At 46.2% G+C, this 10,877-nt stretch overlaps 2 non-coding genes across 2 annotated transcripts; one reads left to right on the forward strand and one right to left on the reverse strand.

Annotated features, from left to right (window-relative positions):
• Positions 1 to 6,317: 6,317 nt before the first annotated feature.
• On the reverse strand, positions 6,318 to 6,392 carry Trnas-cga. Its single transcript has one exon. It is a non-coding gene; the product is annotated as a tRNA-Ser (tRNA).
• A 502-nt stretch (positions 6,393 to 6,894) lies between these two features.
• Trnas-cga lies at positions 6,895 to 6,969 on the forward strand. The gene has a single exon. It is a non-coding gene; the product is annotated as a tRNA-Ser (tRNA).
• Positions 6,970 to 10,877: the final 3,908 nt, after the last annotated feature.

The raw sequence follows: 10,877 nt of genomic DNA on the forward strand, positions 1-10,877 counted from the left end.
CAATGAACAAAAATACTCTTTGATTTGTTTGTGTCTCCCGAAAATCGCTTTGATCAACAAAAATGTCAACCAAACGGCGGTGCTTTGCATTTCTATAAAATGTTTCTCAATACTCGTATTATTTGAGGAGTCTGGTCACCCGGGCGGTACTCAGTTATAAAAACCATTTCTTATACAGAACGGTGGGGACGGGTTTCCGGAGAACGGAAAGGCTGTGTCATGGCAGCACATTCTGTAGTTCATTTCTAAAAGATTCTTTCAGCTGGCTGCTTGAATACGTTCGATCCGATTGCGTCCTGCTTCCCTCCCTCCCTCTTCCGCCCAAAATCTATTTAAAATTTTCTAGTACTATAACAGTTGAAGCCAGCAGTCCAATGCACAATTAAATCTCAAAATATGCCGGTATTAAAGCCCTACCGAATGACTAAAGTTGCACAAGGAAAGGAAAAACATATAATGTCAGAATTCACCCTTTTATTGTGATGCATTATACAGGGTGAAAAGTATTTAAACCGACAAACTCTGGGAGGTTGTAGGAGACATCAAAATAAATATTTTTCCCTAATGTCATTTTTTCCTATGAGGAATATTTAAACCAGTAGAGAAACATATCTCTGGCGGCAAATTAATTGAACCAACAAATATTTTCCATTTTTTATGACCAAGAGACATTAACACAATCCAATTTCAATTACAGTAGATTTTCAAAAATGCCTCCATTGACACGTAAATAAAGGTTACACCGTCGGATCATGTTCTGTCTGACACGGGCAAATACCCCAGGAGTATCCTGAAATGTTCCTGCTGCTGATCCTATTCGGGCAACCAGATCCTCTTCTGATGTAACAGGAGCTGGATAAACAAGGTTGCGCATCTCTCCCCACACAATAAAGTCCAGAGAGGACATATCTGGGGACCGAGCAGGCCATTGAACAGGACCACCTCTGCCAATTCACGTTTCTGGTAACCGTCGATCCAGGAATCGACGCACACGACGACTGAAATGTGCCGCCGCCCTGTCATGTTGGAACCACATCCGTTGTCTTGTAGGGAGCGGGACGTCTTCCAGCAATTCCGGAAAGACTCTGGCAAGAAAATTGTGATAGTGCCTGCTATTTAATGGCCTAGGTAGCAGATACGGCCCAATTAAACAGTCCCCAACAACACCGACCCACACATCAACGAATAACCGCACTTGATGAGCGCTAGTAACTGTGGCATGTGGGTTATCCTCACTCCAAACATGTGAATTGTGCATGTTGAAGACTGCATCACGCCCGAACGTTGGTTCATCTGTAAACAACACAGAGGATGGAAATGTAGGATGCATTTCACACTGTTCCGGGTACCACTGCGAAAACTGTGCTCTGGGTGGATAATCTACTGGTTCCAGGTTCTGGAGACGCTGTAAGTGAACTGGACTTAATAATTGCTCTCGAAGGACTGTTCTTACATTCGTCTGATTCGTCCCCATGTTACGTGAAATTTCACGACTGCTGTTTGAACGATCCCGCTCCACATGCTGCAAGACAGCTTCCTCAAATTGGAGTGTTCTTACCGTGCGACGGCGTCCCTGTCCAGGCAATCTGCTAAATGACCCGGTCTCACGCAGACGTTGGTACGCAAAAGCAAAGGTCTTATGATGCGGGATACTGCGATTAGGATATTGTTGTTGATAAACGCGCTGTGCAGCTCGTCCGTAGTGGTGCGCTATGTAGTACGCACCAACCATATCAGCGTACTCACTCCAGATGTATCGCTCCATTAGTAAACAGAGACAATGCACTACTACACTGGTGGACAGCAGTTGCCTGCAACTGAAGAGCGTAATACGGCCTCTTAACAACTGGAGAGCGTAATACGGCCTCCACCGGTTTAAATAATCCTCATAGGAAAAAATTATATTAGGGAAAAACGTTTGTTTTGATGTCCCCTACAACCTCCCAAAGTTTGTCGGTTTAAATACTTTTCACCCTGTATTTTATTTTAAAATATTATACGACAGTCATTTTTTTTAAATTTCTCCACTGACTCGGGGTAGCTGTGCGTGCTATCCCGCTGAACTATCAATCCCTGGATTCGGGAGGCGAGGTGATTTGAATCCATCCGCCGGCAACTTTGAAAATGCTTTCTGTGGTTTCCCATTTTCAACTGAGGCAAATACTGGGGTTGGTCCCTTACTACAGGCCGTAGCCAATTCCTTCCTAATAATTATTTATTTGTAATTTTTGGTACCAGTCACTTTCTTATTTTTTTTGTTTTATGTTTAATCTAACATAATACAACACGTTTCGAACATGGTCTGTTCATCTTCAGTCGTTTATACATACATACAGAGAAATGTTACTTCAAAATAAACCGTCTTAACTAGATTGTTTGTTATTGTAGCGGCTGGTGTGGCATTTGGGGGGAGTCAGGGGGCAGTGGATGGCCAGAAATCAGTCAGTGATGTCTTCTGTGGTTTCCTTCCTTTTGGTTGACCATGTGTATCACTACCTGTACAGGACGCAGATAGTTTTTCATCAGTTGTGTGTTACGAAACTACATTTCCTTCGTGACGAGATTCCAGTTCCCTTAAACAGGCAGCCCATCTGCTTAAATGAAAAGCGGTGCATCGAAGGCGAGCCGGGCAGCTCTTTCGAAACTCCCGGCACCAAATACCGTATCATAAATAGACAATAATCCAAATTCTTCTAATTTAAGCTCATAGACTTGTCTGCCAAGATATTGTTTAACGCGGAAAATGTTTCTTCTTAAATTGCAAGAAGTGACAGATGCATACGTAAATGAGGATATTTGGGAAAGTGCAAGGTTGAATAATTCCAGATCTTTCCCACTGTCGCAACAAAGTGTTCTAGGTACCCCGTCGAACGGAGGTCTCTTTATCCCAAAACATTCATTGTGTCCCCAAAAAAAAAAGGAAGAAAGAAAAAAATAAGCTCTTTAATAAATCGAATTCTACCGCACCCCCCGCCGCTTTCGACAAAATCCTGGGTACGTCCTTGTTTGAGCAAATGTTTCCTCATGCGCTAGGACTTTTTGCCTCCTAACACACATGCAAATAGATTCTCGACATTACCAAGCTACAGCAAAATGCACAAATGCACAAATGTTACGTGTGAAACATGGAATGAAGACGTTACCTTTATTTCACGTGCGTGAGAAAGAAAACACCAAGATTATCAACTGATAGATCATTTATCGTCACGATCACACACGGTTCGGTATCTTAGCTCCTACTGTCATCATCATCTGATAAAGAAATTACAGTATTTTGTATGGATTCTTCTCTTAAGCCTTTTCCTATGTTCAATCTCTAATATCTTTCCACACGTGGTTCACAACGTTCTTACAATTTTTCTGGCTTCATTCGTGTCCTAGCCTCATTTACCAGCCTTTCTGAATATCGCAGCGGAAAAGTTCTATTTTTCTCCGCAACATCTGAATTTCTTTGAGCCCAGACAATTTCGATGGCGTTGTAGTGGCAGTGGTACGGTGAAAGGCTTATAATTTTGTGGCCTCTGCCAACGTATCAACTACAGTAAAGAACCAAAGAAACTGGTACACCTGCCTAATATCGTGCACAGCCCCCGCGAGCACGCAGAAGTCCCTCAACACTTCGTGGCATGGATTCGACTAGAGTCCATTAGTGCTGGAGGGAACTGACACCATGACTCCTGCAGGGCTGTCCATAAATCCGCAGGAAAAAGACGGGATGGACATCTCTTCTGAACAGCACGTTGCAAGGCATTCCAGATATGCCCAATAGCGTTCATGTCTGGGGAACTTGGTGGCCAGCGGAAGTATTTAAACTCAGAAGAGTATTCCTGGAGCCACTGTAGTAATTCTGGACGTGTGGGGTGTCGCATTGTCCTGCTGGAATTGCCGATGTCCGTCGGACAGCACAACGGACATGAATGGATGCAGGCGATCAGACAGGATGCTTACGTACATGTCAGCTGTAAGAGTCGTCTCTAGACATATCAGGGGTCCCACACCACTCCAACAGCACACACCCCACACTATTACAGAACCTGCACCAGCTTCAACAGTCCCATGCTGACATTCAGGGTCCATGGATTCATAAGGTTCTCTCCATACCCGTACACGTCCATCCGCGCAATGCAATTTGTAACGAGATACCTCCGACCAGGCAACATGTTTCCAGTCATCAGCAGTCCAATGTCGGTGTTGACGGGCCCAGGTGAGGCGTAAAGCTTTGTTTCGTGCAGTCATCAAGGAAATACGATTGGTTCAAATGGTTCAAATGGCTCTGAGCACTATGGGACTCAACTGCTGAGGTCAACAGTCCCCTAGAACTTAGAACTACTTCAACCTAACTAATCTAAGGACATCACACACATCCATAATGTTACTTAAAATCCGTCTTGATTGCAAATTTTTTTTATTATTCATATGACCGGTTTCGGTTCATTCAGAACCATCTTCAGATCTGATATTTATGTGACGTAGCATGTGAAAGTTGCTGGATTTGGACGGGTTACTCCTGTAACTGAAATATCAGATCTGAAGATGGTTCTGAATGAACCGAAACCGGTCATATGAATAATATAAAAATTTGCAATCAAGACGGATTTTAAGTAACATTATAAAATCACTGATTGCTGTTATCCCAAAAGACATGTCTGTTTTTGCAACACGCATCCATGCCCGAGGCAGGATTCGAACCTGCGACCGTAGCGGTCGTGCGGTTCCAGACTGTAGCGCCAGAACCGCTCGGCCACCAGCGGCCGAAATACGATTGGTGCTTCGGCTCCTGAAGTCCATATCGGTTATGTTTCATTGAATGGTTCGCACGCTGAAACTTGCTGATGGCCCAGCGGTAGAAACTGCAGCAATTTGCGGAAGGTTTGCACTTATGTCACATGGAACGATTATTTTCAGTCGTCGTTGGCTCCGTACTTGCAGGATGCTTTTGCGACCGCAGCGATGTCCGACATTTGATGTTTTACCGGATTCCTGGTATTCTCGGTACACTCGTGAAATAGTCGTACGGGAAAATCCCCACTTCATCGCTACCTCTGAGATGCTGTGTCCCATGGCTCGTGCGCCGACCAAACACCACATCCAAACTCACTTAAATCTTGGTAACCTGTCATTGTAGCGGATTTTACATCTGCGCCAGACCCTTGTCGTCATCTACAGGCTTTGCCGATACCAGCCTCGTATTCTGCCTCTTTATATTCCTCTGTATTTGAATACACATGCCTATACCAGTTTCTTTGGTGCTTCGGCTTACGTATTACGTGTTCTGCGACCCGTATCATTTCATTAATTCAGTAAGTTCCACTTTTCGCATATCCTGCTCAAAGCCTATTTTATCATGTTTGAATCAGCTATTTCGTCTCTCCTTGCAGCAACCGTTGGTGCCTCATTTGATTGTGCGGAATGGTACGGCACGTTGTCCATTAGAAAAACACTGCCAGAACGGACATCTGTTAGCAAAGAAGTAAATAACCAGTCTTAAAATATATCTGTGTTCATTTCCTCGTGGTATTCGACAAGTTTCTTTACTGAAACATCGTCATAACAGCGGGCATGAAACCGGTTACAGAACCAGTGTAATTAGTTGCCAGTTGGTACACTCATAGTTCTGCGACGCGTGTACTATCCACGCTACAGATCGTGCGTGACGCACGATGACTCACGTTCCGTCAGTCCGGATTAAATTCTCCAGATTAATTGCTAGCAACTCGCGTAGAAAACAACTCCCTGCCACAATGTCTCTTCATTCCTTTAATACCTTTCTTCCTGAGAATTTTTTCCATCGATAGCCAGTTTTCTGTTTACAACAATGGAGAGATTTAGTCTTCTGCCTGTGAACAAACCACTGTTCGGCAGTGATGTCATCAACTTTTTAAGTGCTGGATGCTCCTTCCTACTGTAGTATACGTACATATGTTGCATGATAGCATTTTCGTCGAAGTTAACTTTTTCAGCCACACGACACAATCTCTTCCGTGACTTTCCAGGCATCACAGTAACAGGGCTCCAAGCTGAAATGACAGCCTCATTATCGTTTATCATTCTCTTCGCTGTCGCTGTAGAGATGGTGGTGGTGGTGGTTAGTGTTTAACGTCCCGTCGACAACGAGGTCATTAGAGACGGAGCGCAAGCTCGGGTTCGGGAAGAATTGGGAAGGAAATCGGCCGTGCCCTTTCAAAGGAACCATCCCGGCATTTGCCTGAAACGGTTTAGGGAAATCACGGAAAACCTAAATCAGGATGCCAGAATGAGATTTTCACTCTGCAGCGGAGTGTGCGCTGATATGAAACTTCCTGGCAGATTAAAACTGTGTGCCCGACCGAGACTCGAACTCGGGACCTTTGCCTTTCGCGGGCAAGTGCTCTACCAACTGAGCTACCGAAGCACGACTCACGCCCGGTATTCACAGCTTTACTTCTGCCAGTACCTCGTCTCCTACCTTCCAAACTTTACAGAAGCTCTCCTGCGAACCCTGCAGAACTAGCACTCATGAAAGAAAGGATTTCGCAGGAGAGCTTCTGTAAAGTTTGGAAGGTAGGAGACGAGATACTGGCAGAAATAAAGCTGTGAGGACGGGGCGTGAGTCGTGCTTGGGTAGCTCAGTTGGTAGGGCACTTGGCCGCGAAAGGCAAAGGTGCCGAGTTCGAGTCTCGGTCCGTCACACAGCTCCAATCTGCCAGGAAGTTTCATATCAGCACACACTCCGCTGCAGAGTGAAAATCTCATTCTGGAAACATCCCCCAGGCTGTGGCTAAGCCATGTCTCCGCTGTATCCTTTCTTTCAGGAGTGCTAGTTCTGCGAGGTTCGCAGGAGAGCTTCTGTAAAGTTTGGAAGGTAGGAGACGAGGTTCTGGCAGAAGTAAAGCTGTGAGTACCGGGCGTGAGTCGTGCTTCGGTAGCTCAGTTGGTAGAGCACTTGCCCGCGAAAGGCAAAGGTCCCGAGTTCGAGTCTCGGTCGGGCACACAGTTTTAATCTGCCAGGAAGTTTCTAGATCAGGATGGCCGGAGACGGGATTGAACCCTGTAGAGATGTTCGATGATTCTACCGCCCCGTCAATCACTTTACTCACTGGACATCTCTGTCCCTTTCAAAGTAAACACGCAGTCTGTACATAAATTCGCGTGCTTGAGATTTCAGCGTAGCACCTTTTCCAACATTGCATTTCTCGGCACTACACGTAGCTGTTTTCCACACTACCCGTCGGTTTTGACCAATGTCGGCGCGTCTTAGTCACAGACGTGAATCTGTTTACTTCCGAGCTACGCATAATAAATCGGTTGTCATCTGTGGTGAAGCGTCACAATTCTGGATTGAAATAAATGAATGTGTTATTACAAAAGAGGACTAGATGTTGTCTACACTTTCGTTTGTCATAATTTAAATCATTTGTTCAATCAATTTATGAGGTACTTATTGTCATTCTAAGTGATTTTGAGATATTTTGGGAGAATTTTTTCTCATTCTGGACCATTTTTACTTGTCATTGTTCCTTTGTAGATATAGATTTGTCTATTCAGATGAACATGAATGAGGCTTTGCGAGTAGAATTCTCGTGCGGAGATGCGATTCTACGATCCATTTTCTTCCTTTGAATGTGGTTCTGGCCGATTATGTTCGTTTCCGTTGAATCCGGCGAACATATGTGCTAGAATAGTGTTTAGGTGCGTAGTGCTCACGATTTGGATTGATCTGGAGGTTCACCCGACTGCAAATTGTTGCTCATGTCGGCACCAATGGCTCCTGCCGTCTGGATTCAGAGGTCATCCTCAGTTCATACAGGTGGTTGGCGGAGTTGGTGAAGGCGGAAAGCCTCGCTCGCGGGGTGGAATCTGTGCTATTTTTAGTGTCGTTCCCAGAACTGATCGCGGTACTCTGGTTTGGAGCCGAGTGGAAGGCTTAAACCAGAGGCTCAGACGGTTCTGCGGAGATCTGGCGTGCAAATTTCTCGACCTCGGGTGGAGAAATGTAGGGTCCCCCTGAATCAGGTCAGGCGTGCACTACACGCAGGAAGCGTCTACAAGGGTAGCGGAGTACGTGTGGAGTGCACATGTGGGTTTTTTAGGTTAGAGAATTCCCTCCCTAGGCCCGACTAGACGCCTCCTGAGACGCGACGAGGTAGTAGTAGGTAAAACGCAACAGGGAATGACAGTATTAATGTGGTAATAGTAAACTGCAGGAGTCTATAGAAAGCTCCCAGAACTGTTCTCATTAATAAACTGTCAGAATGACCACATAGTACTGGGGACGGAAACCAGATGTAAACAGTAATGAAATTCTAAACTCAGATTGGAATGTATACCGCAGAGAACGGCTGGACAGTGAAGGGGGAGGCGTGTTTATAGCGACAAAAAGTGCAATAGTATTTAAGGAAATTGACGGAGATCCTAAATGTGAAATAATTTTGGCGAAGGTCACGGGTAAAACAGGCTCAAACATGGTAATTGTATGTCTCTATAGGCCCCCTGGCTCAGCAGCCGTTGTGGCAGAACACCTGAAGGAGGATATTTCGAGTAGATTTTCCGACCATGTACTAGTTGTGGATGGAGATTTTAATTTAACAGATATGCACTCCTGGAAATTGAAATAAGAACACCGGGAATTCATTGTCCCAGGAAGGGGAAACTTTATTGATACATTCCTGGGGTCAGATACATCACATGATCACACTGACAGAACCACAGGCACATAGACACAGGCAACAGAGCATGCACAATGTCGGCACTAGTACAGTGTATATCCACCTTTCGCAGCAATGCAGGCTGCTATTCTCCCATGGAGACGATCGTAGAGATGCTGGATGTAGTCCTGTGGAACGGCTTGCCATGCCATTTCCACCTGGCGCCTCAGTTGGACCAGCGTTCGTGCTGGACGTGCAGACCGCGTGAGACGACGCTTCATCCAGTCCCAAACATGCTCAATGGGGGACAGATCCGGAGATCTTGCTGGCCAGGGTAGTTGACTTACACCTTCTAGAGCACGTTGGGTGGCACGGGATACATGCGGACGTGCATTGTCCTGTTGGAACAGCAAGTTCCCTTGCCGGTCTAGGAATGGTAGAACGATGGGTTCGATGACGGTTTGGATGTACCGTGCACTATTCAGTGTCCCCTCGACGATCACCAGTGGTGTACGGCCAGTGTAGGAGATCGCTCCCCACACCATGATGCCGGGTGTTGGCCCTGTGTGCCTCGGTCGTATGCAGTCCTGATTGTGGCGCTCACCTGCACGGCGCCAAACACGCATACGACCATCATTGGCACCAAGGCAGAAGCGACTCTCATCGCTGAAGACGACACGTCTCCATTCGTCCCTCCATTCACGCCTGTCGCGACACCACTGGAGGCGGGCTGCACGATGTTGGGGCGTGAGCGGAAGACGGCCTAACGGTGTGCGGGACCGTAGCCCAGCTTCATGGAGACGGTTGCGAATAGTCCTCGCCGATACCCCAGGAGCAACAGTGTCCCTAATTTGCTGGGAAGTGGCGGTGCGGTCCCCTACGCCACTGCGTAGGATCCTACGGTCTTGGCGTGCATCCGTGCGTCGCTGCGGTCCGGTCCCTGGTCGACGGGCACGTGCACCTTCCGCCGACCACTGGCGACAACATCGATGTACTGTGGAGACCTCACGCCCCACGTGTTGAGCAATTCGGCGGTACGCCCACCCGGCCTTCCGCATGCCCACTATACGCCCTCGCTCAAAGTCCGTCAACTGCACATACGGTTCACGTCCACGCTGTCGCGGCATGCTACCAGTGTTAAAGACTGCGATGGAGCTCCGTATGCCACGGCAAACTGGCTGACACTGACGGCGGCGGTGCACAAATGTTGCGCAGCTAGCGCCATTCGACGGCCAACACCGCGGTTCCTGGTGTGTCCGCTGTGCCGTGCGTGTGATCATTGCTTGTACAGCCCTCTCGCAGTGTCCGGAGCAAGTATGGTGGGTCTGACACACCGGTGTCAATGTGTTCTTTTTTCCATTTCCAGGAGTGTAGATTGGAAGATTCAAACGTTTATAACGGGTGGCAGGGACAAAGAATCCAGTGAATTTTTTTAAGTGCAGTATCTGAAAACTACCTTGAGCAGTTAAACAGAGAACCGACTCGTGGCGAAAACGTATTAGACCTTCTGGTGACAAACAGAATCGAACTATTTGAAACAGTTAATGCAGAACAGGGAATCAGCGATCATAAAGCGGCTACTGCGTCGATGATTTCAGCCGTAAATAGAAATATTAGAGAAGGTAAGAAGATTTTTCTGTTGAGCAAAAGTGACAAAAAGCAGATTTCAGGGTACTTGACGACACAACACAAAAGTTTTATCTCAAGTACAGATAGTGTTGAGGATCAGTGGACAAAGTTCAAAACAATCGCACAAAATGCATTAGATGAGTATGTGCCAAGCAAGATCGTAAGAGTTGGAAAGGAGCCACCGTGGTACAACAATAGAGTTAGAAAACTGCTACGGAAGCAAAGGGAACTTCACAGCAAACATAGATATAGCCAAAGCCTTGCAGACAAACAAAAATTATACGAAGTGAAATGTAGTGTGAGAAGGGCTATGCGAGAGGCGTTCAGTGAATTAGAATGTAATGTTCTGTGTACTGACTTGGCAGAAAATCCTAAAAAATTTTGGTCTTATGTCAAAGGGGTAAGTGGATCAAAACAAAATGTCCAGACACTGTGTGACCAAAATGGTACTGAAACAGAGGATGACAGACCAAATGTCTTTTTCCAAAGCTGTTTCACAGAGGAAGACTGCACTGTAGTTCTTTCTCTAGATTGCCGCACAGATGACAAAAAGGTAGATATCGAAATAGATGACAGAAGGATATAAAAAGAATTAAAATCGCTCAAAAGAGGAAAGGCTGTTGG

This window comes from Schistocerca piceifrons, chromosome 9 (genome assembly GCF_021461385.2).
Source record: "Schistocerca piceifrons isolate TAMUIC-IGC-003096 chromosome 9, iqSchPice1.1, whole genome shotgun sequence".
In the NCBI taxonomy this organism is placed as follows: domain Eukaryota; kingdom Metazoa; phylum Arthropoda; class Insecta; order Orthoptera; family Acrididae; genus Schistocerca; species Schistocerca piceifrons.